We start from the raw sequence: 20,572 nt of genomic DNA, 5'->3' as shown, positions 1-20,572 counted from the left end.
AAACAAGATGGGATTGGGAGGGAGACAAACCATAAGTGGCTGTTAAACGCACAAAACAAACTGGAGGTTGCTGGGGGGAGGTGGGGTTGGGAGAGGGGGAGGGGGTTTATGGACATTGGGGAGGGTATGTGCTATGATGAGTGCTGTGAAGTGTGTAAACCTGGAGATTCACAGACCTGTACCCCTGGGGATAAAAATACATTATATGTTTATAAGAAAAAAAAAAAAATGAAATCTTGCCATTTATAACCATGTGGATGGATGTGGTATGTGTATGTGTGTGTGTGTGTGTATATATATATATATATATATATATACACACACACACATAAACACACACCACATCTTTTTTATCCATTCATCTGTTGATGGACATCTAGGTTCTTTCCATAGTTTGGCTATTGTGGACATCGCTGCTATAAACATTCGGGTGCACGTGTCCCTTTGGATCATTCCATTTGTATCCTTAGGTTAAATACCTAGTAGTGTGATTGCTGGGTCATGGGGTAGCTCTATTTTCAACTTCTTGAGGAACCTCCATGCTGTTTTCCAGAGTGGCTACACCAGCTTGCATTCCCACCAACAGTGTAGGAGGGTTCCCCTTTCTCCAGATCCTCGCCAGCATCTGTCGTTTCCTGACTTGTTAATTTTAGCCATTCTGACTGGTGTGAGGTGGTATCTCATTGTGGTTTTGATTTGTATTCCTCTGATGCCGAGTGATGTGGAGTACTTTATCACGTGTCTGTTGGTCGTGTGGATTTCTTCTTTGCAGAAATGTCTGTTCATGTCCTCTGCCCATTTCTTGATTGCATTGTTTGTTCTTTGGGTGTTGAATTTGATAACTTCTTTTTAGATTTTGGATACTAGCCCTTTATCTAATATGTCTTTATCTGATATGTCATTTGCGAATATCTTCTCCCATTCTGTCAGCTGTCTTTTGGTTTTATTGACTATTGACTTTGTTTCCTTTGCTGTGCAAAGCTTTTGATCTTGATGAAGTCCTAATAGTTCATTTTTGCCCTTTGTTCCCTTGCCTTTGGTGATGTTTCTAGGAAGAAGTTGCTGCAGCTGAGATCAAACAGATTGCTGCCTATGTACTCCTCAAGGATTTTGATGGATTCCTTTCTCACATTGAGGTCCTTCATCCATTTTGAGTCTATTTTTGTGTGTGGTGTAAGGAAATGGTCCAGTTTCATTTTTTCTGCATGTGGCTATGCAGTTTTCCCAACACTATTTGTTGAAGAGATTTTCTTTTTTCCATTGGACATTCTTTCCTGCTTTGTTGAAGATTAGTTGAACATAGAGTTGAGGGTCTATTTCTGGGCTCTCTATTCTGTTCCATTGATCTATGTGTCTGTTTTTGTGCCGGTACCATACTGTCTTGATGATGATAGCTTTGTAATAGAGCTTGAAGTCTGGAATTGTGATCCACCAACTTTGGCTTTCTTTTTCAATATTTCTCTGGCTATTCAGGGTCTTTTCTGGTTCCATTTAATTTTTTGGATTATTTGTTCCATTTCTTTGAAAAAAAATTGATGGTATTTTGATAGGGATTACATTAAATGTGTAGTTTGCTTTATGTAGCATAGACATTTTCACAATATTTGTTTTTCTAATCCATGAGCATGGATCATTTTTCCATTTCTTTGTGTCTTCCTCCGTTTCTTTCATAAGTACTTCATAGTTTTCTGAGTACAGATTCTTTGCCTCTTGGGTTAGATTTATTCCTAGGTATCTTATGGTTTTGGGTGCAATTGTAAATGGTATTGACTCCTTCATTTCTCTTTCTTCTGTCTTGTTGTTGGTGTATAGAAATGCAACTGATTTCTGTGCATTGAATTTATATCCTGACACATTACTGAATTCCTGTATGAATTTTAGCAGTTTTGGAGTGGAGTCTTTTGGGTGTTCCACATAAAATATCATATCATCTGCAAAGAGTGATAGTTTGACTTCTTTGCTGATTTGGATGCCTTTAATTTCTTTTTGTTGTCTGATTGCTGAGGCTAGGACTTCTAGTACTATGTTGAATAGCAGTAGTGATAGTGGACATCCCTGCTGTGTTCCTTACCTTAGCAGAAAAGCTAAAATAGAGCTCTTTACAAATTAACTTTGTCAATACCATCTGGTGGTAGAAAAATGTCACATATATATAACATACATTCATAGACATAAGTAAATACACAGATGCAAACTGAGATCCTCCTGTGGCTTCTATTCTAAAATTTTAGCTATGAATCAGGTATAACACAAAACTCACTAGTTTATAAATAATCGTGTCTCTGGCAAAGGAGCATGTTAAGGTTACCTACTTAAATGGTTAAGGCCTTTTAGTAATATTTGTGGAGAAGACTTTGTTTGTTTGTTTTTAAAGATTTATTTATTTATCTTAGAGAGAGAGGGAGCGCGTGCACGCACATGAGTGCGGAGGGTAGAGGTAGAGGGCAGAGGGTGAGAGACTCTCAAGCAGGCTCCCTGGCAAGTGTGGAACCTGTTGTGGGGCTTGATCCCACAACCCTGAGATCATAACCTGAGCCAACATCAAGAGTCAAACATCCAATTGACTGAGCTATCCAGGTGCTTCACTTGGAGAAGGCGTTTTCAATTTGTATTTGTCCATAAGAAGTAATGTTATGGAGGCTGTGGAATAGATTGGGCAAGGGAGCCTTTCTGGCAATTTGTATTTAAAAAGCATGCCCCACAGCCGTTTTTCCCCCTCTTCTTAGGAGATTGTGGGCTGTGTTTTAGTTATCTGCTGTGGTGTATACATTTTTAAGGACAATGGTAAGATTTACAAGATTTCAAGGGATGGAGAAAGAATATACATTATGGCCGAGTTTGAGATATCTTTGTCTTTTATCAGAAGCCTAGAGGAATTACTATTTAAGTTTTTACTTTTTTCTCACATGCAAGACAATTGTATTCCCAGTGTCTTCATTTTTTGCACCATCTGCTAATGTCTGAAGGCAAATGGGAAAGGAACTGAGTGGGTTTTGAGTTGCTCTTAGAGTTAAGCTTTTGGTTCTCTCAAGATGCAAGTTGTAAATCAAGAATTATTGATGTTAACCCCTTTTCTTTTTCATTCGTGCAAGCTATCTTCAAAGCATTGTGTAACTGCTTCCATTGTAATAATTCAAGGTTGACTAGCCTAGCTAAGCATGTTATTTTGAATTTGTCTCTTTAAACTAGGGAGAAAGTGCCCTACTAAGGTGGAAACTAAAAGATTTCTTTGTTCTGAAACTTCAGGGTATAGTGAAGTATGCCTTTGAGAAGTCTATAAAGTGTTCAACAGAGACCTTCAGATGCTCTCCTTTCTGGGTGCACGATTTAACTTAAAACCAATTCACCTTAGAGAGGAAAGCCTCTACTAATGTTTCTGTTAGGCCCTGAATATCAGCCCTTAGCTGATACATTTCTTGGCCATTTGCAGGAGGCCTGAGAGAATTTCGGCCATCTGTTTTTTCTGAAGTCCCCTCCTGCCCTCCCAATCCCACCCCAGGTTGCCCTGGCTTGTCGGGTAACTACAGTATAATTGTGGATGGGAAGAACACTTCTTAGGGGCAAAACAAGGTCTGTGTGAGTGGCCATTCACCTTTTTAATTTCTCTTTAAATTTGGTCAGATCTCCTGAAAGAGGAGTTAGATGGACTTTATGATTTAAAAGATGTTCCTATTAATGGGGCATGAATTTTTTGTGGTTGGGAGGATCTAGGATATATCCACAAAGGATATTACATAGGAAGTCCTGAAGCTGGCAGAGCCTGATTTTTAGAGCCAAGCAAAGTGAGCCTTAGTGTAGTGTGGGTGCTTCTGCTAAATTCACTTCCTGGCTTGCAGCATTCCCATGAGTAACCTGTGTACTGTGGACCTAGAGATTAGGCTGGAATGCTCTTTGTAAATCGTGTAGGGAAAGGAAAGCTAAAATAGGCAACGGGGTGTTTAAGCGATTTTTCTGAGGAGGGTGGAAGGGTTTGGGACGTAGGGAATTTGCTGGGGAGATGGGACTGGATTTTAAGAAAGAGAGGATTTATGTTGGATGTGGATGCCAGTTTTTGTACTAAGGCTAATTTCTGTTATTTTGTCTTATTAAGGCAGACTTTAACATTAGCCATTATATTCCTTTGTGTTCTCTTATTAATTTTGTCTTTCGTAGGATGAGAGTGCTCTAAAAATTTTTTTTCTTTCACATATAGACAGTTCAATATGGCCATCATCTGGTCCTTGACAGGTTGGATCTTACATTAATCTCAGCAGTGACATAAACCAATAAGACTTTTTATGGCTTAACCATGGAAAGCCTCCAAAAGAGGGTATAAAATACAGCTCTTTCCGTATCCAGAGAGTTCTTTCCCAGGGTTTGCCTGGGAAAGGGAAGACCTTCTTTGTCACAGGCAGTAAGAATGGTATAGTGGAAGAAGCAAGACCTGGGTATCTGTGATATGGGGCAGGCACCATCAGAATGGGACTTCTCTACCACTAACAGGACAGTGAAGGTTGAGGGGACAAAGGCTCCTTTAGCACCAGGCCCCCACATGACAAACCTCTAAAACTTGGCTTGGTCAAAGAGGATGCTGCTTGTGACCTTGTGTCTTGGAATCCTGTTCCATGTGACTGGTCACCAGTTGCGGATCAGTACTTGCACGTATTGGATGGTGGAGACCAGAGAGAACATTCTCACTGGTCACAAAGCCAATGTCTCAGGGCTTAGAGGGAGAAGAAAGGAAAACTTCAACTAGTTTTTACAAAGGGCACCCATAGCAAAGTTTATCTAAACAGACCCTGGTCTGGTGAGAACTATGAACTCACCAGTCTGTGAGGCTGGCTTGAACAACAGGCTTATAGGACCCATGTCTGCATTCTGCCCTATGGTTTTTCTTCTTATAACAAACAATGCGAAAGACAGAGAGAAAAGAAACCAGTGATCATCTCTAAGAGGAAGGGGATCAAAAGAAAATAAGAGCACTCATAACAAATCATTACTGGAGTTGCTATACCCAAGAAACTGATTCACACAGAGTTAATATTTTCTCCCGCTGATTTAAATTTGGTGGGGGGAGACCACTATTACGCCTCTCATTTCCACATGACCCTGCAGGCAGAAACCCAGGGGACTGGTGTGGTAAGAATCCTTATGTTCTGTGGGATCCTGTCAGCTTCAGCAGCCTGCGAATATTTGTAATGTTCAGCCAGTGGAGAGCCCCACTTTGAGTGCCAAAACTGCAGGGGAGGAAATTTTTTCCTTTTTCCCTTCTAGATTCTTTGGCTGGTCTAATAATTATATTGGTGTAAGGGAGATGAACAGGACAAAAACAAATTGAATTTTGTATGTTTAAGAGCCCTAAATATGTAAGAGGTTCCCTGGCATTTAGGGATTTGGGGCTTATATTCCATTCTTAGGAGCTGAGGAAAGTTTTTAACAGGTAAGATAAAACTTAAGTAATTTAGATACCCTATGACAATTCTGGCCAATGAAAAAAATGGCTTTTGAGAACTTGGTGATAGTATTGACATAGACGGTAATTCAGAGACACAGCCTTCTGTTTCTACCTTAACCAATTGCTAAGTAGTCTAGTTTTCCAGGTAGTTTAAGTGGATTTTGTTGTAGATTTTGATCGATGTTGTTTGTTGATTTTGTCACTAAATAAGTTACGCTGTGGGGGCCTCTGCTCTCTCCCTGCAATGCTCGTGTCACAACTGAGTGCATTTTTGCTGTAATTGTACACCATCCATGTACTTAAATCCTTCTAAATATCTCACTCCTTGAACTTAACTTTCACTTACTGTTACCTTTCTTTTACTGTCTTGAATTGTGGGCATTTCCTAGAGTTCCATCCGTTCTCTTTTGTGAGCTCAGCCCTCCTACATTTAACCTATTTCAGACCCACCTTAAACCACACCTCAGGCCCTGTCTCCCATGAGTAGCCAGAGACCCATATTTTCCACTCCCTTCTTGACTCTGTGCTCCTGCGGCAGATTTGCAAGCTCAGGTGCCTGGCCAACAATGTCAATGAGTAAAAGCAGGCCTCAGGGTAAGAAAAAATATTTTTCTACACTAAGAAAAGCAGCAGAGTAAGTGGAGTGATAAATGGCCGTTGACATAGGCTCAGGGTCAGGAAGATAGAGCTGGGGACAGCGGGGAGTAGGGAGGGGCGACTGTAGGCCCTGGCAGGCCATTTAGCTCCGGCCATTTGATGTTATGTGGGAATGTGAGCCCAAGGTTACCAGATCTCCCAGGTTTTTTTAAATTTTTATTTTTTTTAAGAACAGCTGTAAATGATGATTTGCTCATTAAACAGTCTGAATATTAAAGGTTGGTTGAATTTTTAAAACACTGTGTGGGCCAAAAAAAATATGTCTGTGGACCAAGTTCAGTATATACGCTCCTAGTTTATAAGCTCTTTCTGTAAAGGCAGTTTGTGTTCTGGGTTATTGTCATGTGCTCCCCTGCCCATCTCCCATTCTTCCCTTCTGTCTCTGTTCATCTAATGGGAGAACCATCCACCCAGTTATTTAAGTGAGGAACTTCCAAATCATCACTGACACCTTCTTACCTCATTGCTTTATTTTGGAGAGAAGAGATCTGGGTCAAGGGAAACATTTTTTATGAATGAAGGGAGATTTGGACTTGTTAATAGGCAAAAGGGACAGAGCCAAATGGAGAGGGTAATGGACAGAGCCTGGGATGTCCACTTGGGGGTGGATCCAGCTGCAGGACCTTCATGATCTGCTGACCTACCCTTCATTACTTGTATTTCCCAATGATCTTATTTTAAAACCAAGTATTTTCTCTTTTTTTTGGTGTGTGAATACCATATTTCCTTGAAATTTCTTGAGGAAATATGTTATCCTTTTAGAAACATGTTCTTTGTTTTTTCATTTTCACTCTTTTTTTTCTTTGACATTCTTGAGTTCAATGTTTCTTTCCATGTTGCTGATTTTTCTGGGGTGGATAGAGATTGTGTAAGGGAGGTAAAACTTTACCTTCTTAGGGTCTCTGACTGGGTCTGAGAATTAAGTTGACATGTGACACATTAGAAAAGCATTTTGTTGAACATGTACTTGGGAGTTTTAGCAGGAAAATGAAGACCTGAAAAAACCATTGAGGCCTAAGTGTTTCTATATTAGGTTGAACAAAGGGTAATGATCATGGAAAAGAAACTAAAATGTATGGGGAGGCTAAAGTAAGATAATAGATTTTATTTTAAAAAGATTTGTTTGTATATGTTCTTCTCAGCCTCGACTGCTTGTCTCTGGTGATCAGAATGTTCTTTCCCTCCAGGTACAGGAATGGGAGTTTTCATATGGGAGTTTTATCTCTTGTTCTCAGGAAGAAAAGGGGAGGTCGGTGCATCTTTCTTGTACTTGTGGCTTTTTTAAGTAAAGTCAGTATACCAAATTGACATGTTTTGGGGTGTCATATTCTAAACTCCTTTGGCTGTTTATCATAGATTTATTTGTAGTATATGATAGAGCCAAAAGATTGAATTCAGCGTTTGTCGTGGAGGTTCTGCTTACCTGGTTGTGCGTGTGGGCTCTGATTTACAGGAGCCATGGCGGGTGGGCCAGCCATGTTGGTAGGATGAATTTTCCGGAAGATGTGTGGGTTACTTGTCTTCTCAGTGTAGGTAAACTTCATTATTAGTTACGTGAGACATTGTCTAGCTTCTCTGGGGTGTAGACTCTAGCTGCGTGATCTACACTTCATTACGTTTATTTCCCAAAGGCCCAAAGGATCATTCTGTGGGTGTTTCTCAGTGGCTTTAATCAGGGGCTAATACCACGGTGTATGCTCTCACGGAGTATGCTCTCACGGAGAAGGGACTGATGTAGGTGTCACATTCATTAATGACCTGCGTCACTATCTAAGGTGTGACATGTGTTAGGTTTTCCTAGAGTCTGCTGGGAACATTTATTTGGAGGTCCATCTTCTTATTTCTAAGGAGTCTTTCAGTTCTGTTGAATTCCATTTTCATTCTGCTTCAGTATGCTTTTTATTTCTTAGAATTTGTCACTACTCTGATCTGCTAGTGCCCCCTGTACTTGGATTTCCTATAATTTCTGTGCATTTATTTGTTTTTTAAATATTTCTTACAAAATTTGAGATTTTGTAGGTCAAAAGATAAATTTGTGAGTTATTAGCAGTTTTGAACCAGAAATCTTCTCTTTTTATACAGTTTTACCTTTCTGTTTCTGCTTATGCTGTTTCCCCTCAGTCCCCTTTCTGTGGACAGACATCAAATGTAGTATACCTTTACTTGTGATATGTTTATGGCATTGCTCAAAAGGTTCTTGGGCTTGGAAGGTTTTTTTCCCATTGTTCTGCCTGGGAATTACTGTTAGGGAAACTTATAGCTCAGTAGCTTGACCTCAAGTCTAGGTTCATAACTGGGATCCAGTACCACTTAGTGGCCATGTCACCTCGTAGAATTACATCTTCAGCTTCCCTGACCTCCTGAGAATTGTGGACAATACTAGCATCTGCCCCTTAACAGTGTTGTGAACAGTTAGATGGGATAGACGTGGTCAAACACCTGCGACATGGTAAGTTCTGAAATACTTAGCTGACTTAAAAAGGTCGGCTGAATAAATTGTGTTGTGGTGTGGCCTTCTCTGTTTTGCACAGTTTCCTTTCTGCTTTCCTGCCCCCCTCCCCAGACCCAGGTTAGAACTCCTGTTCCCCTGTTCTTGCCGCAGCATTTTGTTATACTGATTCTGGGGTGCCCTTCTCGTAAGTCCTCTTCTGTTTTAGTCAGCAGCGAGTGGTCTTCTGGTACGCCAGTGATACCCTTGTTTTCCTAGGTAAACTGAGTTAAATGAAGGTATTTCTTCCTTTGTATGACCACAACCTTTAAAGCTCGTAGCGGAGTTCTCATTTTGTCCAGCGTATCTGTCAAGACTCTCTAGAGAAACAGAATCAGTAGGAATACACACATATGCATGTTATACATATACATAAATATATTTCCCCCCAGTTTGATTGGGAAATAATCGACATACATCACTGTATGAGCTTAGGCACACAGCATGGTGGTTTATTCACGTATCTTGTAAAATGATTGCCATAACAGGTTAGCTAGTGCCCATTTTCTCATGTAGGTAACAGTAAAAAGAAGAGAAAGAAAAAAGGAAAAATAAATGTTTTCCTCGTGATGAGAACTCTTAGGATTTACTCTTCGAACAACCTCCCCATGTATCATACAGAGGTGTTACCTGTAGTTTATCATATTGTACATTTCATCCCTAGTACTTGATGAATCTTATAACTGGAAGGTTGGAACACCTGTTGAGCACTTTCTTTGAATTCCCCCTCCTCCCACCCTCTGCCTCTGATAACTACAAGTCTGATTTCTTTTTCTGTGAATTTTGTTTTGTTTTTGATCTCACATATAAGTGAGATCATATAGTATTTGTCTTTGCCTTTCTCTGACTTCCTTCACTTAGCATAATGCCTTCAAGGTCCATCCATGTGATCGCATAGGATAGAATTTCTTCTTTTTTATGGCTAATAATCCATTGTGTATACACACAGAAGTAGCTTATGCATTGTGGGGCTGCAGGTCTGAAATCTGTAGGGCAGAGCAGTAGGTTGAACACACGGGCAGAAGTTAATGCTGATGGTTGAGGAATTCCTTCTTCTTTAGGAAACTTCAGTCTTTGGGATTAACACCTTCAGCTAATTAGATGAGGCCTTCCCACATTATCAAGGATTAATCTCTTTTCATAAGTCAGCTGATTGTGGCTGTTAATCAATCTATAAAAATACCTTCACAGCAACCCCTAAATTAGTGTTTGATTAACTGAGCACTGTCTAGCCAAGTTAATATATGAAACTCACACCTGATGTAGGCTTAACCAGTACAGAAAGACACCGCACGATTGGTTAAGCATTCTGTCAGTAGCGTGAGGCCACCTGTGCTGATGTCATCAGATAACCAACTGAATATTTATGCTTCAAGTTCTTAGCAATTCTGTGTTTAGTGGTGGTGGACCATGTATGGTGATGGTGAGGTCTGTGCATGTTTATCCAAATTATCGGAGAAGGCTGTTCTCTCCCATTTTGAGCAGCTGTAAATATGACATTTATGATTTGAGCCTGTTTCCTTCATGCTTATTTTTAGTGAAAAGATCTGTATATTGGCTGAATTTCAAAAGAACCTGGTTGTTTAGAATTCAGGCCAAATGCACAGTTGTTACTGTAGAGGGGAAAGCAAACATTGCCTTCTGATTATTCAGTGTTCTCTAAAGGAAAGAATGACAAATTCATGTAGCAAAATTATGGCTTAATAAATTCAGTGCCCGGTAGACTGGTATACTTAGGGCATACCCTTGAGGATGAAAGCGAATGCTTTGCCCGGCCTACTGCTTGTGTGCGCCCCGGCCCTTCGTTTTGTCTCTTACCCTGCATAATTGCCTCTTACATAAGGAAAGATTGTTACCTCTGCTTAAAATAGAAGTCTCCTCTATGGGCTGTGGAATTGCTCTTTTTAAAATAACGCCATTAGGAAGCAAACAAAATGAGTTAGAGGTGAATCAGGTAGAACTGTCACTCCCTGTCTCTATACGACGTAACGATTCGTTTTAAAGATTTTGTGCATATTCCTACCCATATAAAGTATGGACCATAAGAGTCCAAGTTCTGAACACTCTTCATGACATTTGAAATAAAAAAAAATACATTATGTCTTTGATGTCAAATTTAAATATGTAGCCTATGATTTTTTCCACATTGTTAAAGTGTGTTAACCTTACAGTGTAAAGTTAACTTAGGGAACCTCCCGGCCAGTTCATCTTAGCAAATGGTGGGTGACAGCAGTGTTGATCTCTATTAGAGGTTTAACGCTATAGCTCTGAGCAGTTGTGTTCATACAGATGTTTTGTTTCTAATCTCAGAGTATTGACTTGGAAAGTTACTTATTTTTGCAGAAAGTTATGCTGTCATAATACATATTTTTAAATGAATCAGTAGTCTAATGGGTATGAGTCTAAGAGAAGCGATCTCCTCCGCCCTGGTAGCTGACTGACAGAATAACGGTGTTTTTGGTCTTTTCTTTCATTGTATAGATATTTTTTTCTTTTGAAAAACCACAGTGTGGATGATGTCTTCTCAAGTGTTTTAATTACTTTGGGAAATAAGTATCCTCTTCTTTAGGTAACAATGAGATGTACAATTTTTTTCTTTTGTTTAATGTTTGCTGTGGGCTCAATATTGTGTTCAAAGCTATAGAGAATTATATTATTATCTCTTGGAGGACTTAATAGTCTATATCTTAGAAACATCCACAATACTGAGCATAAAACCGTAGGAGGATGGGACGCCTGGGTGGCTCAATGGGTTAATCCTCTGCCTTCAGCTCAGGTCATGATCTCAGGGTCCTGGGATTGAGTCCCCCATTGGGCTCTCTGCTCAGCCTGGAGCCTGCTTCCCCCCTGCCTCCCTGCCTACTTGTGATCTTTCTCTCTGTTAAATAAATAAATAAAATCTCAAAAACCAAAACAAAACAAAACAAAACAAAACTCTGTAGGAGACTTCTAATGACTGTTAAGTGGTTTTGACCCAGCCTATAGTGAGCTTGTAATCTAATTCGTTAAAATTTTGTATGTAACTAGATCTTGTTGTACAAGTATTTAGGGAGATTGTCCCCTTGAATTTTTCCACATTTGTGCATTTAGCATCAGAGTTCACTGATTCTGCTGCAAACAAAACCACATTTTATTTTCCTGTTCCATTGGAATTTGGGTTGTCTGCACTTTTCTGCTGTTAGGAACAATTGTATTTGTCTCTGGGTGACAGTTCTCCTGGTGACCATGAACTCAGGAGTGGATTGTTGGCCAGTGAGATATACCCATGCTGGACTGTTTTCCAAAGTGACTGTACCGAAGTGCAGCTCCCACCTTCCCTGCTCCACATCTGTGCCGCACACTTGACATTGTCTCACCTGTTAAAAGCAGTCGAGTTGATGGGTGTGTAAACGTGCTTTTTATTTGTTTCCCTAATTACTAAAGAAACTATCGTTTTATGTATATAAGCACCTTCTATATTTTCTTTTATAATTTCCATCTATTCTTTTCTTGGATCATCTTTCTCAGAAATTCGTAAAAGATATCTTCCAGATACTGTTTTGTTGGTTATACATTTTCTTGTATGTGGTTTTGCCTTTTTTTGGTGACTTTTAATGAACAGAAGGTTTTTTTTTATTTTAATGTAGAATGAATTTATTTTTCTTTATGGTTTTTCTTTTTTATGTTGCTAACCTATTCTGAAGCCATAAAATATTCTTTTATTGTCTACTAAAAAAAGTTTTATAATCCTGCCTTTTATATGCAAGTCTTTAGTTAAATTAGAACTGATTTTTCAATAAAGAATAGAATAGAGATTCAATTTAATATTTTCCCCACATGAATAAACACATGTGTAAGCACCATTATTAAATAATTCCACCTTTCTGTATTAGTCTACAATTCCTGCTGTGTTGGAATTGATCGTTGGTAGGGCAGGTGCCTCCCTACCATCTTCTTCTTGTGCAGTATCTTGATTTTTCTTGAGCCATTGAGTTTTCATGTAAACTTTATATATAATCACCTTGTGTTGTGTCTTGAAAAAGCCCCGTGGTTGTGGATGTAAATGTGTGTGCATGTGTGTATGTATAAGCACATATACGTGTATATTCCCCATCTCTGTCACTGTGAGTGCGTCTCAGAGTAGTCCCCACTGGCAATGAACACATCCAGCACTTGGATTTTGATTCCTAATTAAAGGACTCAGGACTCCTTGGCTCATTTCAGGGAGAGAAAGTACAAAATGAGACAGAAACATCTAATTTCAGAAAGTAAGGAAATGCTCAGAGAATGATAGGGTCATATTGAAAATGCCCTAGAAGCCATCTTGAAGGGATTTCCACTGGCCAGATCTGGGACAGGTTGGGGTACAAAATGGATAATGGTAGTAGTGTATGATAAGAAAGAATAACAGTGCAGGTATACCTTCTTTCCTTGTGCTTTTTTCCATTGCTGTTCACAGATCCTGTGTTTTTTATAAATTGAAGGTTTGTGGCATCCCTGTTTGAGCAAGGCTTTGGCATCATTTTTCCAACTGCATTGGCTCATTTCATATCTCTCTGTCACATATTGGAAATTTTCACAATATTTCAAGCTTTTTAAAAAATTATTATATTAGTATGGTGATCTGCGATCAGTGATAATTATAACTGGTATAGTTGTTTTGGGCCTCATAAATCATGCCCATATAAGATGGTGAACTTAACTGATAAATGTTGTATGTGTTCTGACTGCTCCACTGACCAGCCCAGACCCATCACTTTCCTTCTCCTTGGGCCTCCCTATTCCTGCAGACACAATAGTTTGACACTAGTTTAATTAATATCTTTGCAATGGCGTCTAAGTGTTCAAGTGAAAGGAAGAGTGGCATGCCTCTCACTTTAAATAAAAAGCTGAAAATGATTATGTTTAGAGAGGAAGGCATGTCGAAAGCCAAGATATGCCAAAAGCTAGGCCTCTTGTGCCAAAAAGCCAAGTTGTGAATGCAAAGGAAAAGTTCTTTTTTTTTTTTTTTTTTTGCAAAGGAAAAGTTCTTGAAGGAAATTAAAAGTGCCGCTCCAGGGGACACATGAATGATAAGAAAATGAAACAGCTTTATTGCTGACATGGAGAAACTTCTAGTGGTCTGCAGAGAAGATCAAACCAGCCACATTCCCTTAAGCCAAAATAATCCAGAGCAAGGCCCTAACTCTCTTCAGTGCTGTGAAGGCTGAGACAGGTGGGGAAGGTGCAGGAGAGAAGTCTGAAGCTCGCAGAGGCTGGGTCATGGGGTTTAAGGAAAGAAGCCGTCTCCATAACATCAAAGTGCCAGATGAAGCAGCAGGTGCTGACGGAGAAGCTGCAGCAGGTTCTGCAGAAGGTCCAGCGAAGATCATTCATGAAGGTGGCTGCACTAAGCAAGAGGCTTTCAGTGTGAGTGAAACAGCCTTCCTTTGAAAGAAGATGCCGTGTGGGACTTAACATAGCTAGGGAAGAGAAGTCAATGCCTCGCTTCAAAGGCCAGGCTGACTCCCTTGTTAGAGGCAAACACAGCTGGTGACTTTCAGTCGAAGCCAGCGCTCACTGGCCATCCTATAAATCCTGGGACCCTTCAGAATGATGCTAAATTTACTTTACCTGTGTTCTCTAAGTGGAACAGCAGAGCCTAAATGACAGCACATCTGTTTACAACATGGTTTAGAGAGTATTTTAGACCCACTGTTGAAAACTGCTCAGAAAAAACGTTTCCTTTCAAAATATGACTACTCATTGACAGTGCACCTGGTCACCCAAGAGCTCCATGGAGATGGTCAAGGTTAATGGTTTCATGCCTGCTAACACAACATCCATTGTGCAGCCCATGGATCAAGGAGTCATTTGAACTTTCAGGTCTTACTATTTAAGAAATGTATTCAGAAGGGCTCAGATAGTGAGTCCTCTGATGCATTGGGTAGAGTAAATTGAAAACCTTCTAGAAAGGGTTCAGGATTCTAGATGCCACTAAGAACATTCATAATTCATAGGAAGAGGTAAAAATACCAACATTAATTAACAGGAGTTTTGAAGAAGTTGATTCCAGCCATCAGGGATGACTTTGAGGGGTTCGAGACTTGAGTCAAGGACGTAATTGCAAATATGACGGAAATAGCGAGAGAACTGGAATGAGAAGTGGAGCCTGAAGATGGGACTGACTTGCTGCGATCTCCTGATGAAACTTTAACTGATGAGGAGCTGCTGCTTGTGGATGAGCAAAGAAAGTGGTTTCTTGAGAAGAAATCTCCTTCCGATGAAGATGCTGGGCAGATTGTTGAAATGACAGCAAACCGTTTAGAGGATTACGTGAATTTCGTTGATAAAGCAGTGCAGGATCTGAGAAGATTGACTCCAGTTTCGGAAGACATTCTGCCACAGGTGAGATGCTGTCGAACAGCTTCACATGCTACTGGAAATTATTTGTGAGAGGATGAGTCCATCGATGCAGCAAACCTCATCGTTGTCTTATTTTACGGAACTGCCACAGCCACCCAACCTTCAGCCGCCACCACCGTGCTCAGTCAGCTGCCATCTACATCAAGACAAGACCTTCCAGCAAAAAGGTTACGACTCACTGAAAACTCAAATGATGGTTAACACTTTTCAATAAAGTACTTTTAAATTTTGTATATTGTTTTTTAGCCATAATGCTATTGCACACTTAGTACACTACTGTAGTATAAACATAACTTTTTTTTTTTTTTGGCTGGGAAACCAGCAAAACCAGTGAGTTTATTGCAATATTTGCTTTCTTGTAGCAGTCTGGAACTGAACCCACAGTTTCTCCAAGGTGTGCCTGTGTCTATCATCACCTATTGAATATATATATTAAAAAGCATGATATCTTTGATTTGAGTTCAACACCACAGAATTTATTCCAGCCTTTCTTTTTTTCTAACTTCGTCTTGTCTGTAGCCTCAGAGTTTATAGCCAAGACAGTGGTCTCCAAAGAGGCTAGGTTCGTTCTCCCCGCTGCGTTCTCTTGAGCGGTGTTATGTCATACATTTATAATGCAGTCCATTTGTCACAGATTGTGTTTTCATTTTGAATTGCCCCACATACTCGTTGATTTTAATTATTTACTTTTCTTGATTTTGTGAAGGATTAGCATGTTTATGTAGTCAAAACTAGACAAGAAGTTATATTTGGAGACCCATCTCCTCTCTCATCCTTGTATTCCATTTCCAACCCTCATTTCCTAGCCTAATGCTTTGTAATCTCTGTAGAATAAAATTCCAAGTTAGTATACCTGACAGGTTCCTCTGCCATCTCAGTCTTGGCTTGTCCTTGTCCACCATGTTCTGGCTGCTGCAGATTTCTTGTTACTCCTCAGATAGGACTGGTTCAGTCCTGCCTTTGCACATTCTCTCTCTCTGCCTACAATGATGCTCTTCTCCTCTTCTTACCTTGCTCATCTTTAGTCATTCAAAATCCATTTTAGCTCTTGGATGTTATGTATAGGAAGACTTCCTTTACTTACCCTTTCTCCTTACTCCTTCTCCATAATAATTCTCTCTTGTAAATTTCTAGCTCCATAGCACTTGCAAATATTGTATACTGTTAAGACATTTAACTTAAATTATCGATGCCTAGGCTTGTCATGTTCTTTATAACTGTGAGCTTCTTAAAGACAGAAATTTTATCTTTGTGTTTTCAGCATCTAGGTCAGTTTCTTACACATTTCAATTATGCAGTAAATACAGTATAGTGAGTGGATTTCACTTTTTTTCATTTGTGTTTTTATTTCTTACTTTTTATAAACATATAATGTATTTTTATCCCCAGGGGTACAGGTCTGTGAATCGCCAGGTATACACACTTTACAGCACTCACCATAGCACATACCCTCCCCAATGTCCATAAACCCCCTCCCCCTCTCCCAACCCCACCTTCCCCTAACAACAACCAGTTTGTATTGTGAGATTGAGAGTCACTTACAGTTTGTCTCCCTCCCAATCCCATCTTGTTTCATTTATTCTTCTCCTATCCCCTAACCCCCCATGTTGCATCTCCATATCCTCATATCAGGGAGATCATATGATAGTTGTCTTTCTCTGACTGACTTATTTCACTAAGCATGATACCCTCTAGTTCCATCCACGTCATCGCAAATGGCAAGATTTCATTTCTTTTGATGGCTGCATAGTATTCCATTGTGTATATATACCACCTCTTCTTTATCCATTCATCTGTTGATGGACATCTAGGTTCTTTCCATAGTTTGGCTATTGTAGACATTGCTGCTATAAACATTCGGGTGCACGTGCTCCTTCGGATCACTACGTTTGTATCTTTTTTTCAGTGTAACAGTATTCATTCTTTTTGCACAACACCCAGTGCTCCATGCAAAACGTGCCCTCCCCATTACCCACCACCTGTTCCCCCAACCTCCCACCCCTGACCCTTCAAAACCCTCAGGTTGCCCCAACCTCCCACCCCTGACCCTTCAAAACCCTCAGGTTGTTTTTCAGAGTCCATAGTCTCTTATGGTTCGCCTCCCCTCCCCAATGTCCATAGCCCGCTCCCCCTCTCCCAATCCCACCTCCTCCCAGCAACCCCCAGTTTGTTTTGTGAGATTAAGAGTCATTTATGGTTTGTCTCCCTCCCAATCCCATCTTGTTTCATTTACTCTTCTCCTATCCCCCTACCCCACGTTTGTATCTTTAGGGTAAATACCCAGTAGTGCAATTGCTGGGTCATAGGGTAGTTCTATTTTCAACATTTTGAGGAACCTCCATGCTGTTTTCCAGAGTGGTTGCACCAGCTTGCATTCCCACCAACAGTGGAGGAGGGTTCCCCTTTCTCCGCATCCTCGCCAGCATCTGTCATTTCCTGACTTGTTAATTTTAGCCATTCTGACTGTTGTGTGGTGATATCTCATTGTGGTTTTGATTTGTATTTCCCTGATGCCGAGTGACGTGGAGCACTTTTTCATGTGTATGTTGGCCATCTGGCTGTCTTTGCAGAAATGTCTGTTCATGTCCTCTGCCCATTTCTTGATTGGATTGTTTGTTCTTTGGGTGTTGAGTTTACTAAGTTCCTTATAGATTTTGGATACTGGCCCTTTATCTGATATGTCGTTTACAAATATCTTCTCCCATTCTGTCAGTTGTCTTTTGGTTTTGTTAACTGTTTCCTTTGCTGTGCAAAAGCTTTTGATCTTGATGAAATCCCAAGAGTTCATTTTTGCCCTTGCTTCCCTTGCCTTTGCCGATGTTCCTAGGAAGATGTTGTTGCGGCTGAGGTCGAAAAGGTTGCTGCCTGCGTTCTCCTCAAGGATTTTGATGGATTCCTTTCTCACATTGAGGTCCTTCATCCATTTTGAGTCTATTTTTGTGTGCGGTGTAAGGAAGTGGTCCAATTTTATTTTTCTGCATGTGGCTGTCCAATTTTCCCAGCACCAGTTACTGAAGAGGCTGTCTTTTTTCCATTGGACATTCTTTCCTGCTTTGTCGAAGATTAGTTGACCATAGAGTTGAGGGTCGATTTCTGGGCTCTCTATTCTGTTCCATTGATCTATGTAACTGTGTTTGTGCCAGTACCATGCTGTCTTGATGATGACAGCTTTGTAATAGAGCTTGAAGTCCGGAATTGTGATGCCACCAACGTTGGCTTTCTTTTTCAATATTCCTTTGGCTATTCGAGGTCTTTTCTGGTTCCATATAAATTTTAGGATTATTTGTTCCATTTCTTTGAAAAAAAAAACGGAGGGTATTTTGATAGGGATTGCATTAAATGTGTAGATTGCTTTAGGTAGCATGGACATTTTCACAATATTTGTTCTTCCAATCCAGGAGCATGGAACATTTTTCCATTTCTTTGTGTCTTCCTCAATTTCATTCATGAGTACTTTATAGTTTTCTGCATATAGATTCTTAGCCGTTTTGGTTAGGTGTATTCCTAGGTATCTTATAGTTTTGGGTGCAATTGTAAATGGGATTGACTCCTTCATTTCTCTTTCTTCTGTCTTGTTGTTGGTGTACAGAAATGCAACTGATTTCTGTGCATTGATTTTATATCCTGACACTTTACTGAATTCCTGTACAAGTTCTAGCAGTTTTGGAGTGGAGTCTTTTGGGTTTTCCACATATAGTATCATATCATATGTGAAGAGTGATAGTTTGACTTCTTCTTTGCCGATTTAGATGCCTTTAATTTCCTTTTGTTGTCTGATTGCTGAGGCTAGGACTTCTAGTACTATGTAGAATAGCAGTGGTGATAATGGACATCCCTGCCGTGTTCCTGACCTTAACGGAAAAACTTTCAGTTTTTCTCCATTGAGAAATATATTTGTGGTGGGTTTTTCATAGATGGCTTTGATAATATTGAGGTATGTGCCTTCTATCCCTACACTTTGAAGAGTTTTGATCAGGAAGGGATGCTGTACTTTGTCAAATGCTTTTTCAGCATCTATTGAGAGTATCATATGGTTCTTGTTCTTTCTTTTATTAATGTGTTGTATGACATTGATGTTGAACCAACCTTGCAGCCCTGGAATAAATCCCATTTGTTCGTGGTGAATAATCCTTTTAATGTACTGTTGAATCCTATTGGCTAGTATTTTGGTGAGAATTTTTGCATCTGTGTTCATCAAGGATATTGGTCTGGAGTTCTCTTTTTTGGTGGGATCTTTGTCTGGTTTTGGGATCAAGGTGATGCTGGCCTCATAACATGAGTTTGGAAGTTTTCCTTCCATTTCTATTTTTTGGAACAGTTTCAGGAGAATAGGAATTAGTTCTTCTTTAAATGTTTGGTAGAATTCCCCTGGGAAGCCGTCTGGCCCTGGGCTTTTGTTTGTCTGGAGAATTTTGATGACTGTTTCAATCTCCTTACTGGTTATGGGCCTGTTCAGGTTTTCTATTTCTTCCTGGTTCAGTTGTGGTAGTTTATATGTCTCTAGGAATGCATCCATTTCTTCCAGATTGTCCAATTTGTTAGCATAGAGTTGTTCATAGTATGTTCTTATAATTGTCTGTATTTCTTTGCTGTTAGTTGTGATCTCTCCTCTTTCATTCATGATTTTATTTATTTGGCTCCTTTCTCTTTTCTTTTTGATAAGTCTGGCCAGGGGTTTATCAATCTTATTGATTCTTTCAAAGAACCAGCTCCTAGTTTCATTGATTTTTTTTCTATTTTTTTTTTTTTTTTTTTTTGGTTTCTATTTCATTGATTTCTGCTCTGATCTTTATGATTTCTCTTCTCCTGCTGGGTTTAGGGTTTCTTTCTTGTTCTTTCTCCAGCTCCTTTAGGTGTAGGGTTAGGTTGTGTACTTGAGACCTTTCTTGTTTTCTTGAGAAAGGTTTGTACCGCTATATATTTTCCTCTCAGGACTGCCTTTGCTGTGTCCCACAGATTTTGAACCGTTGTATTTTCGTTATCATTTGTTTCCATAAATTTTTTCAATTCTTCTTTAATTTCCTGGTTGACCCATTCATTCTTTAGAAGGATGCTGTTTAGTCTCCATGTATTTGGGTTCTTTCCAGCTTTCCTCTTGTGATTGAGTTCTAGCTTCAAAGCATTGTGGTCTGAAAATATGCAGGGAATGATCCTAATCTTTTGATACCGGTTGAGATCTGAATTGTGACCCAGGATGTGATCTATTCTGGAGAATGTTCCACGTGCACTAGAGAAGAATGTGTATTCTGTTGCTCTGGGATGAAATGTTCTGAATATATCTTTGATGTCCATCAGGTCCAGTGTGTCATTTAAGGCCTTTATTTCCTTGTTGATCTTTTGCTTGGATGATCTGTCCATTTCAGTGAGGGGAGTGTTAAAGTCCCCTACTATTACTGTATTATTGTCGATGTGTTTCTTTGATTTTGTTATTAATTGGTTGATAAAGTTGGCTGCTCCCATGTTAGGGGCATAGATATTTAAAATTGTTAGATATTCTTGTTGGACAGACCCTTTGAGTATGATATAGTATCCTTCCTCATCTCTTATTATAGTCTTTGGCTTAAAATCTAATTGATCTGATATAAGGATTGTCACTCCAGCTTTCTTCT

General features: G+C 39.7%; 1 protein-coding gene and 1 pseudogene across 7 annotated transcripts in view; both read left to right on the top strand.

The window, feature by feature from the left end:
• Window positions 1-20,572, top strand: part of SIPA1L1 (signal induced proliferation associated 1 like 1) — a 398,364-nt gene that overhangs the window by 177,721 nt on the left and 200,071 nt on the right. The window lies entirely within an intron of this gene.
• Window positions 13,388-15,164, top strand: LOC123943683 (annotated as a pseudogene).

This window comes from Meles meles, chromosome 6 (assembly GCF_922984935.1).
Source record: "Meles meles chromosome 6, mMelMel3.1 paternal haplotype, whole genome shotgun sequence".
NCBI lineage: Eukaryota > Metazoa > Chordata > Mammalia > Carnivora > Mustelidae > Meles > Meles meles.
Note: the sequence above shows the minus strand (reverse complement) of the source record. Positions and strands in the feature narration are given on the sequence as shown.